Below are 11,090 nucleotides of genomic sequence, written 5' to 3'. Positions count from 1 at the left end.
AATGATCAGCTCTCTAATTGCCTCTGATTTTCCCTTTTCTCTCCATACTTCTCAAATGTCAATTTAAAATCTCTCCGATGGGGGGTGGATTTTCCCACCCATTTTATCTGCAGCGATTTGTCCTTGTTTGGGTGGGAAATTGTTGCCCTGGGTCATTCCCCAGAACATGGCTCCCACTGGAGTGGGATGGGATGAGGTTCCCGTTCTCTGCCAGGGCAGGGAAGGGAAGGGAGGAGCACATCCCCCATGGAGACTGCCCAGACCCCATTTCCCAATTCCCCTGCGGCCCCCTTCCATTGTCCAGGGAGCCTTCCAGCTCCCCCACCGCCCTTAAATCAGCTCCTCAAAGGGCTCTGAGCTGCTCACGTGAATGGTTGCCCCGTGGCCGGGGGGGGACCATCACATTCTGTTTATGTATTGGACAGTCATATAAAATCCAGTCCAACAGTCCCCCTTTTCCACTAGTTATTTAATAGCAACATCAAATCCCCTCCGATCTTGGTGGTTTTCTCTGGGGGAGGGGATCCCTGGCACTAGGTGAGGGCATGCCAGGGAAGCAGAGTGATGGGTCGCACTGTAAAGCATCAGGGGGTCACACTGGGCAGAGGAGGGGGTCCCAGGCAAATGTCAGGGTAGATCGTTCTGGAGGGTGGGGAAGTTCCTAGGCAGGCAGTGAGGGACTGAGTTCCCAGTGGGGGGGGGGTCCCTTGAGGGGGTCCCTGGCTGCTGGGGGCTCTTGGTGGGGGGAACCCTTTGGGATTCCCAACCTGGCAATCATGGTGTGGTGGGGGTTCTCTGGCCGGTGGGGCTTTGAGGGGTATCTGGGGTCCCTGGCCAGGGACTCTGGGGGCTGCATCCCAGGGAATATCTGATGGGATCCTGGCTGGGGGGTGTCTGGGGCCCCTGGCTGGGGGGTCTGGGCTCTGGGTACTAGGGGGTGTCTGGGGGCTGCTCCTAACCATAATCCTTCTCTCTGGTCAACTTGTACCAGAGTCCTGGCTCCTGGTCACCAGGTCACCAAGTCCATTCCCCAGTCACGTGCCCTGTCACTGTGATAACTTTCTGTCCACTTAGCAAACACTGTTAGTGTGAATTCACAGAATTTACTTTTCTCCTCTTTTGAAAACTGCAGGAACTTTCGGTTCCGTTTGGAAAATTTTTGCCCCCAGTCCTTGTCCTAGATCTGCGGGGGTGAGGGAAGTGGGAAGGGAGTCAGCACTGCCACACGATGGTCTTTTCCACAGCGTTCTGAACTCATTCTTTCTGAAATCCGGTGTCATTGAGACCGTTGTTAATCCAGAGTCACTGTATGGAAAGACAAGGAGTGATTCCAGATGGACAGTGGGTCAAATGAGATCAGCCATTCTCCCTGTGAGGAGGGGCTCCCATTAGCTGCTCTCCCCAGAGAGCTAAAGGAGGGAAGCTGCTCATACACTCCGTCCCTCTCTGCTCAGGATATTGGGGTTCAGCTTCCTGGGTCAGATGCTGCAGCCTCCATTGTGATCTGGGAGACCAGGCTTGGCAGCTGCTGCTCCCCCAGTGGGGCTCTGTGCTGGGAAGTGACCTTAATTAAAGCTTCTTCTCTGCCCGGCCCAGGGGATGACTTTCTGCAGCTGGTCCTAGCCCCCTAGGGCAGTCCTGGGCCCTGTTACTACTAAATTCTGAGCCAGAGTCTCCAGGTAACTGAAAGACCTCAGGGAATGTCCTAGGGTCTGGCAAGAAAGTGACTCTGCACAAACAACACCACCTCATTTCTCCTCCCATTAGCGGTTGCCAGGAGGAAATCCAGCCATGGGAGAGCAAAGCCCCCAGGAATGGGACTGTCCCAGCCACAGGGCCAGGGAGAGAGGACAGGGGAAGGAGAGACTGAAAGGGGCAGTGGGAGAAATGAATGTGGGGGAGAGATTTCCAGCTCTCTAGTCCACCCAGACACATGTATTGCTGCATCCTGGGGCAGAACCACTTTCCAGTGAACAAAACAAGGATCAGACAGAGCAAAAGCCAGTTCCTGACTCCATATTCCCCCTGCTGGGGTGTGGCTGCCGTGGGGTCAGTGTCTGAGGGAATCCCCCACAGTGACTCCTTTGGTTCTGCTCTTTTCTAGCCTTGTGTTCAGAGAAGGGGTGAGGGGAGAGAGAAGGGAGGTTAAAAATGTGTCTGTGGACTTAGCCTGGCAGGAGGGGCCCGGTCTAAATTGTAATAAACAGATTGAGCATTTCCCAGCATGACAGAATCTAGGGTGTCTGTCTGCAGGGAAAGGGCCTGGGGGAATTGTGATGTGAAATTAACTAAAACCGGTTCTGAAACGCCCACAACTGCCCTTCTCCCCCAGACAGGCTGCAGAATGTTTTGCTCCAGCTCATCCCAGCCTGGCGTGGGACAGGGAAGAGAAATGGCTGCAGTGGAGTCAGTCCAGGTAGAGATTATCGGGGGGTTGCTGGTGGGTTCCTGCTGGAGGAAAGGGAGAGCAAATACACCAGAGGTGGGAAGGTTTGCAGAGTCTGGTTTGGAGGTTGGAGGGGGGCAGGAAATTCACAGCGTGGGGAAAGGAGGAGGCCAGGGTGTGGCAGACCTGCTGGGAGTTATTTACTAAGTGGCCTAGATTCTAGGAACAGACCCAGGAGGTTTGGAGGTGGAAATGCCCTAATTTGTGAAGAGAGAAAATAACCCACCTACATGGAGCTAGTCAAACTGACCAGACTCCTAGTGCTGGAGCCTGACCTCATTAACCATCAGCTGCTGTGAGATATAAAGGGGACACCCATGAGTCAGGCTTATTGGAGCTGCCTCTCCCTTCATATCCCACTCCTCACAATGAGGAGGGTGTTGGGCATCCTACCAGCGAGCTCTCCCTGGACCCTGCTAGGGGCTCCATCTCCTGTATCAGTCAGTGGCTAGTAGGGGGGTGATGGATATGCTGGGAAAGATAAGGGGCTCTCTCTTCATCCTCTCACCCTGGCATTTGCTGGATACTCTGAGCCAGGTCGAGGTGGGACTCTCCTGACTATGATCCACCCAGAGCTTCCATTTGATTCACTCTTCTCTGCCACAAATAGTGGGGCAGCAAGTCCTTAGTGTTGGACTCTTACTCTTTCAGGGGCTGGTGACCTTCAAGGAGATGGCTATGTATTTCACCAGGGAAGAGTGGGCTCTGCTGGACCCCACTCAGAGAGCCCTCTACTGGGATGTCATGCAGGAGAACTATGAGACTGTGACCTCGCTGGGTAAGGGTTCCTGTCCCTTCTGTTCTTGGAAGGGGAAATGAAGAGTGAAGGTTCACGCCACCCCCACAATGCCATCTGTACCCTGTCCTGTTTCAGCATCACCCCAATAGGCCAGTGACACACATAATACCAGAGACCCTCCTCTGCTGCAGAACACTTTGGGAACAGAGCACAGGAGCCGTATTGCACAGTGTCAAATATCTCCTGTTTGCTCAAGTGAAACTGGGGGTTAGGTCTGGCATAACTGTCCCATACCCCTAATCATTTTTCTTGCCCTTTTCTGAACCTTTTCCAATTCCAATATTTCTATTTTTGAGATGGGGTGACATGTGCATGCAATATTCAAGATGTGGGTGTATCATGGATTTATTTGCTGTTTTTACAAATATGATCTATGAGATATTCTGTCATATCTATCACTTTCTTAATTATTTCCTACATTGTTCACTTTTTTTCACTGCTGCTGCACATTGAGTGGATGTTTTCAGAGAACTATCCACAGTGACTCCAAGATCACTCTCTTGAGTGGAAACAACTAATTTAGACCCCATCATTTTGTATGTATAGTTCGGATTGTGTTTTCCAATGGGCTGCACTATGTGCTATCCTGTCATCTAGTACTGCTAAGATCCTGGATTCAGTAATATCCCTGCCCTTCCTGTTCCCTTTCTCCACCGAACCCCGCCAGCCCATGCTTCCTGTTCCCAGCTTCCCCAGGATCTCGCACTGTCTCTGAACCTCTCTGTCAGCAAGAAGCAGTGCCAGGGACACTTGCCCTCTGTCTGGAGTCTTCGATTTCTGGGACATGGATTTACTCTCTCTGTGTTGTAAGAGGCTCTGTCATAATGAGTGTCTGTGATGTTACCCAGAGTACAATCTGGACTGTTAAATAGCTGTACCTCAGTCCTCCAGCATGGGGTGCCTTTTCCACTGTTTTCCCGCGAGAACAGCCCCTCTTGGCCAATTAACACACAGTCTGCAGCATGTAACTCACTCCCAGCTACACAGTATTGAGTGCTGCTAGACAGCCACTCATGAATTACACCTCAGGAGAAAACCAGCAAATTCTCAAGTGCCCAACTTTCCCCCAGAAATGTGCATCTTGCACTGTCCAGCACGCTACTGAACGACCCAAGCTCATATGAAGTCTGTCATTTCATCAGCGGAAAATGACATGCACCAGCTTGTTATCCCAAACAGAGTTTCCAACACACTTCAATCCACACATACTGGTTAGATGAACAATAAACCAAGATTGTTAACTACCAAAAACTAAAACTAGGCCCAGTCCATGAAAGGGGCACTCCCAGGAGAGACTGTACAAAGGCTGGAACATGAAACACCTTTGTAAACCTGAGACAGCTGCCTTGGGGACAATGACAGGGAGAATCCCCCAAAGTGACTCCTTTGTTTCTGCTCTTCTCTGGCCTCCGATTGTTCCTTCCAACGTGGAGTACTTTGCACTTGTCTCTACTGAATTTGATCCTATTTACTTCAGATCATTTCTCCCGTTTGTCCAGATCATTTTGAATTTTAATCCAATCCTCCAAAGCACTTACAACCCCTCCCAGCTTGGTGTTGTCCGCAAACTTGATACGTGTAAGAGAGAGACTGTTACTGGGAGGGTTTCCCCATGTGTCAGAGGGTTACACCCTGGTGGGAGGGGGCTAGGCCTGTACTGGAATAAGGTCACTCTGTGCTTCACAGTGTGCTAGAACCTAGAATGTGCATTAGCAGGGGAAAAGCTGGGGGGAATCGGCTTGGGGAATGGACAAAAGCCTAGTCTGAATTCTCACACCTTGCACTTTTCACCCCGGCAGGCCAGAGAATAACATCCATGTTTCGCTGCAGATCATCTCGTCCTCCCAGGGGCAAGGAAATGGCTGCAATGGAGCTGGCTCAGGTAAGAGATTATCAGGGTGGCGGGCTCTGCTTGGAGGTTGAGGAGCAGTAAATGCATAAGAGGGTGGGAATTGCTAGAGGTGGTGGGAAGCAGGAAATATCTCGGGTGGAGAAAGGGAGGGGACAGCATGTGACAAACCTGCTGAGACTTGTGTAGTGTAGGGCGTGATGGGTTGTCACCCCCAGGAGGCAGTTTGTGGAGCTTCTGGGAACTGCTGTGTCCTCTAACCCTCACGCTGGGCTGGCCCTTCTCACACTGCTTTGCTGGAGATTTCGCCAGCCTCTCCAGGGCCTGTTATCACCCAACACAACAGCAGGTGGCGCCATGCAGCCAACTAAGCTACCTGAGTGCGTTACCTAAGCCACTCAAGGACAGATAGAAGACAAGAGCCAATTTCCCACTCCCCAACCTTGCACACTTGCTGTAGTATAAATCCAGAATGATACCATCTTATAGTGCACAGGGATCTCTATAATACAAGCTCATTATTGTAGTTCCCCTTCCCCTCGATATGGGACAGATGTGCACAACAAGCTGAGATTTTCCCCAGACACTTCACTCAAAATACGCTGGTTAAGATAAAGCATCAAACAAGTTTATTAACTGCAGAAAGATAGATTAAGTGATTATAAGTGATAACAAACAGATCAAAGCAGATTATTTAGCAAATAACCAAAACTCAGACTAAGCCTAACATACTAGATGGATAGAATTTGAATTAGCAATTTCTCACCCTGACTGATGGTACAAGCAGTCCCCCAAGTTTCCATACACAAGCTAGAAATCTCTTGATCCTGGGAGCAGCACTTCCCCCACATCCGTTTTTGTTTCTCAGGTGTTTCCAGAAGTTCTCTTGTGTGGAGAATGAGGCCAAGAGATGATGTCACACCCCACCTTATGTAGCTTTTCCATATGGTGGGAACCTTTTGTTCCAAACTCAGTTCCTAGTCCAGTTTGTGGAAAAATACAGCTACTAAAATGGAGTTTAGTGTCATGTGGTCTGGTCACAGGCCCTGCTGAGTCATAGTAGCCATGACTCATAGGCTGGCTGAAACATTCACAGGAAGGCTAAGCTCTTCCACAGTCCATTGTCTTTGTTGAGCCATCAGCACTGTCTGGCTTCTTCATTGTTGTACCTGAAAGGCTCATTGTGGGTGTTACCCAGAGTAAGCACATTTGAAATACAGATACAGAGTCAATATCCATAACTTCAGATACGAACATGATATGTGCACACAAATAGGATAATCATATTCAGCAAATCAGAACTTTTCCAGTGACACCACACATGATGCATCTTCTACAAAATAGATCATAATTATGTCCTAATCATATTATAATCATACCACTATGATGAATATGAGGGTGTAGTGTCAGATAGGTCCTAATTTCAAGGCACAGGAGTTGGGAATGGAACTTCCCCTCTTTGTGGAACAGGAAATAACCCTCCAGCCAGGGCTGGGACAACTTCCCAGACTCTCAGCGATGGAGCCTGAATCTACTGACATTTCATTAATTACCACCAACCCCAATCTTTGTGGCAACTGTAAACTTTATCAGTGATGATTTTGTACTCTCTTCTAAGTCATGGATAAGAATGTTAAATAGCACAGGGCCAAGAACCAATCCCTGCAGGAACCTGCTAGAAAGAAATCCACTCGATCATGGTTCCCCATTTACTATCAGAGTTTTTAATCTATTTAATGTATGCCGTGTTTATTTTGTATCATTCTAGTTTTTTTTAGTAAAAATATTGTGCTAATCAAGTCATGTCCCTTACGGAAGTTTAGGTATATTACATCAATACTATTAGCTGCAACCAAACTTTTGATCTCATCCAATAAGGATATCCCGTTAGTTTGATAGGCTCTATTTTCTCTAAACCTTTGTTAATGGGCACTACAATTCTGACCTTCTAACTTCTATTCTTTATGATTGACTTCCCCTTTCTTCCATATATTTTATTTGGAGAGTGCTTGGATTCCTACCAGGGAGCCACTATCAGGGTCCAGAGACAGCCCCATCTCCTATATTAAGCTCTGGCTAGTAGCTATGTGATAAATGTGAAGACCCTGCTTCTGTCTGTCAGATGGGAGACACAAAGGTTCTCTCTTTCTACCCTCTGATGCCTCCTGGCTGCTGTAAGCAAGGTGGGGTGGGACTCTGTTAACATGTGCCTCCCGGAGCTTCCATTTCCCTGGTGCTGCTGTTCCGTGAATAGTGGGGTTGTGAGTGGGTCAGCAGGTACTGAGTATTGGACTCCTGCTCTTTCAGGGGCCGGTGACCTTCGAGGAGGTGGCTGTGTATTTCTCCAGGGAAGAGGGGACTCTGCTGGACCCCACTCAGAGAGCCCTCTACAGAGATGTCATGCAGGGGAACTATGAGACGATGGTCTTGCTGGGTAAGGATTCCTGTCCCTTCTGTTCTTGGAAGGGGAAATGAAGAGTGAAGGTTCATGCCACCCCCACAATGCCATCTGTACCCTGTCCTGTTTCAGCATCACCCCAATAGGCCAGTAACATACATACTACCAGAGACCCTCCTCTGCTGCAGAACACTTTGGGAACAGAGCACAGGAGCAGCATCACACAATGTCAAATATCTCCTCTTTACTCTAGTAAATCTGGGGTTAGGTCCAGCATAATGAACAGAAGCTTCCTACCCCCAGCCTTCTCTCAAACCCTGAGCCTTCTCTACCCAAACCAGAATGTGCTTGGGGTGTAACAAGCAGGCGGCTGGAGTCAGAGCTGCCAGTCCAGGGTAACTTATCATACAGACACTCAGTGCGTCCTTGAACGCTGGCTGGGAGTATCCAGACAGGGGAGCTCCAGCAGCAGAACACTGAATCTCACCCAGGATTACAGATGACACAACTCCTCGCCGATCTGGATTGCACCCCAGCATGTGAAAATGGCCTAGGTTGGTAGTGACATTTCTTGAGACATGGAGAGTCTTGCTCCCATATCACCAGGTGTAATAAAAATAACAGGAAAGGCCAAATATGGAAAACTGATTGTTCAGCTTGCTTTTGACCTGCATCATATTTTGCAGTATATTCCAAATAAGAAAATTAACGTGCAACGTATGTGTCATTGTTTGTGGTTTTAAGCTGTAAAAGGCTTGTGTGATTTTTAGCTCAGGAACAGTATTCCAATAGCTGTCGCCCCCTGCGTGCTTGTAACCAAGAAAAGAGCCTCAGGCTGAGCTGATTCAAATATTAATCCTGTGGTCGTTTTCCACAACAGCCTCAATAGGTCCCTGTGATGGAATGTAAGGCTACATCTAGACTACCCACTGTATCGGCGGGTTAAAAACGATTGCTCGGGGATCTATATATGGCGTCTCATCTAGACACCATATATCGATCCCCGAACGCGCTTATATCGATTCTGGAACAACACCAACCCCAACAGAGTTGCTGATTTGACAGGGGGAGCCGCGGACATCGATCCCGCGCGGTGAGGATGGGTAAGTAATCCGATCTTAGATATTCGACTTCAGTTACGTTATTCACGTAGCTGAATTTGCGTATCTAAGATCGATTTCCCCCCGTAGTGTAGACCAGCCCTTAATGTCTTCACACCTTCCCCCTGCAGGAGAATGACTGTTTGACCAGCTGTTTGCCTTGCTGTCTCTGAGGAACTGGTCTGTGGGTGTTCCCCAGAACTGTAACTTTTTCAGTAATATCATACAGTAAAATCTCACAATTTTACATACAGTGTTACTACACATTTTAACAGGAGGATAATATTCAGTAGGTTATGCGTTTTCTAATGATACCTCACAAGCCATTTTCCACTAGCAGGGTCTTCTCTGTTCACAGAATTTCTGATAGTTTGATGTCTGCTGGCACTGGATATCACTATTTTGGCATCTCTCTCTCTGTCTCAGTGAGCACCCGCTGTGGTTGTTGAAAGTCTGTGATGGGATCTTTGGGATGCAACTAAACAGTGGGACCCCTGAGCCCTTTGTCCCACCACCTGGGCTCCCTCTCACACATGTGATGCTGAGACAAGCTGTGAATCTCTGGCAGATATTGCACTTACACAGACATCCGTAGGTAGGGACACAGCCAACTGAATTACATGAATGCTTCTGCAGCCACTCATAACATTAATGATAGAAAGTCGCCCCCCCTACAGCTCTGCAGCCTTGCACCCCTGGATCATACCATCTTGCCTTAATCAGAAGCCTGATCAGTGTGAGTTTATTACACAGGGTCCACCCCTCCCTCACTGTGAATAGTACATGAACTAGCCTTGTAATGGAGCTGAGATTTCCCAAGAACTTCAAGCAAAATACACCAGTTTAAGTAGAGCATAAAACAGATTTATTAACTACAGAAAGATGGAGTTTTAAGGATTATAAGTGGTAGGAATAAAAGATCAAAGTAAATTACCATGGAAATTAAAGATAAATTCACAATCTAAACTTTACACCTTATTACACTAGGGCATAGTTCAGTTATGCACACAGAAAGGCTTAATGCTCGAGCTGCTGCACATGCTGGGCAGGCTTAAGGTCGGGCTCCCCATGGCAGGAGAGAAGAAGACTCGGCCCCTGGAGGGGCAGGCTGGGGCTTCCTGGATCCCATTTGCTCACAGCCAGCGCCCTGCCCCCACTCCCAAGTCATCCGTGGCGCCCCCAGGTCGGCCAGAATGGAGCAGCAGTTTTCACTGCACTACGTCCTTTTATGGCTTACAGGCAACTCCCAGACTCACCACAGTCCACCATCTCGGCCAGAAAGGAGCCCACTCAGCCTCACCATTGCTGCTTTTCCTTCCCCCCAGAACCCCGCTTCTCCTGGGCTGCAAGTAGCCATCCCTGGGATGCCAACAGGCAGCCACAGGGGTCTGTCTCTCAGCAGCCAACCGCACCTCCATGGGTTCAGCCCTCAGAAGGGCAGGTGGGGGTTTCCTGGATCCCAGTTGCTCACAGCCAGCCCAGCCTCCACCTCTAAAACCATCAGTCATGCCCCCAGGTTGGCCATAAAGGAGCCGCCATTCTCCACTTGGACTCAGCTTTGCTTGTTTTCCTTTCACCCAGAACCTCCCTTCTTCTCCTGGGCTGCAAGTAGCCACTCCTGGGAAGCCAAGAGGCAGGCACAGGATTCTACCTCCCAGCAGCCAACCACACCTCCCCAGGCTTTGCAGAATGAAGGGTGGTGCTCTACTAACCCCACTTAGCCGCACAGCTTCTTCCCTGCCTTCCTCAGCTCAACTTTCCTCTATTGCCCCATTCCTGCCTCACTTCCTCCTTTGGCCAGTCACGCAAAGGAGCCCAGCAGGAAGTGAGAGCCTCTATAGGCCAACCTCCAACAGCAGAGGTGGCCAAGCCACAAGCCTCCAAATGGTGACTGGCCTAACTACTCTAGGTTCTCCAGCCTGACACCAAGGTGCTTTCTCCACTGCTGTCAGCATCCTCTGTCATGCAGGGGTTGGAGTTATCCCAGGGACAGGCCAATAGGAGGAGTGCCCTTTCTGAATAACAAGGGGATCTGGGAAAAGGAAGCCAGTATGTTTCTGCCTGGTTTTGAACCAGGGACCTTTTGCGTGTTAGGCAAATGTGATAACCACTACACTACAGAAACTCCACCTACTGGATTGTTGCTCACTCTGGCACAGACTGATGGACAAATCTAGAGAATGTGGTGGTAGCCCCTCGATAGGTCAGCTGGCAGGGCAGAGGACTGGAGCCAGCACTCAGGAAGTCGTCCTTACCTCGCCCATGTGACTCCAGCTTGAGGGAGAGCTTCTTTTTCTTCTCCTTGCTGACAAAGAGCAAGAGAAGAATGAAAGGTCAGGTGGGCCAACTCGGTGCAGAAGCCCATGCTGTCTTTTCCTGCTGCATAGCCTGAAATGAGGGACTCGTGGCAGTTAAAGGAACTGCTGCACTCTCAGAAAACATCCCGCCCGTGCATAAAGGAGGATAGAAGAGCCTGTTAGTCTAGCACGCTCCCAGCT

General features: G+C 49.3%; 1 non-coding gene across 1 annotated transcript; it reads right to left on the bottom strand.

The window, feature by feature from the left end:
- Nucleotides 1-10,644: 10,644 nt before the first annotated feature.
- Nucleotides 10,645-10,717, bottom strand: TRNAV-AAC (transfer RNA valine (anticodon AAC)). The gene has a single exon. It is a non-coding gene; the product is annotated as a tRNA-Val (tRNA).
- Between the last annotated feature and the right edge of the window lie 373 nt (nucleotides 10,718-11,090).

This window comes from Gopherus flavomarginatus, unplaced genomic scaffold (assembly GCF_025201925.1).
Source record: "Gopherus flavomarginatus isolate rGopFla2 unplaced genomic scaffold, rGopFla2.mat.asm mat_scaffold_45_arrow_ctg1, whole genome shotgun sequence".
Taxonomy (NCBI): Eukaryota; Metazoa; Chordata; order Testudines; family Testudinidae; genus Gopherus; species Gopherus flavomarginatus.
The sequence above is the reverse complement of the archived record's forward strand: the minus strand, read 5'-3'. Positions and strand labels throughout refer to the sequence as shown.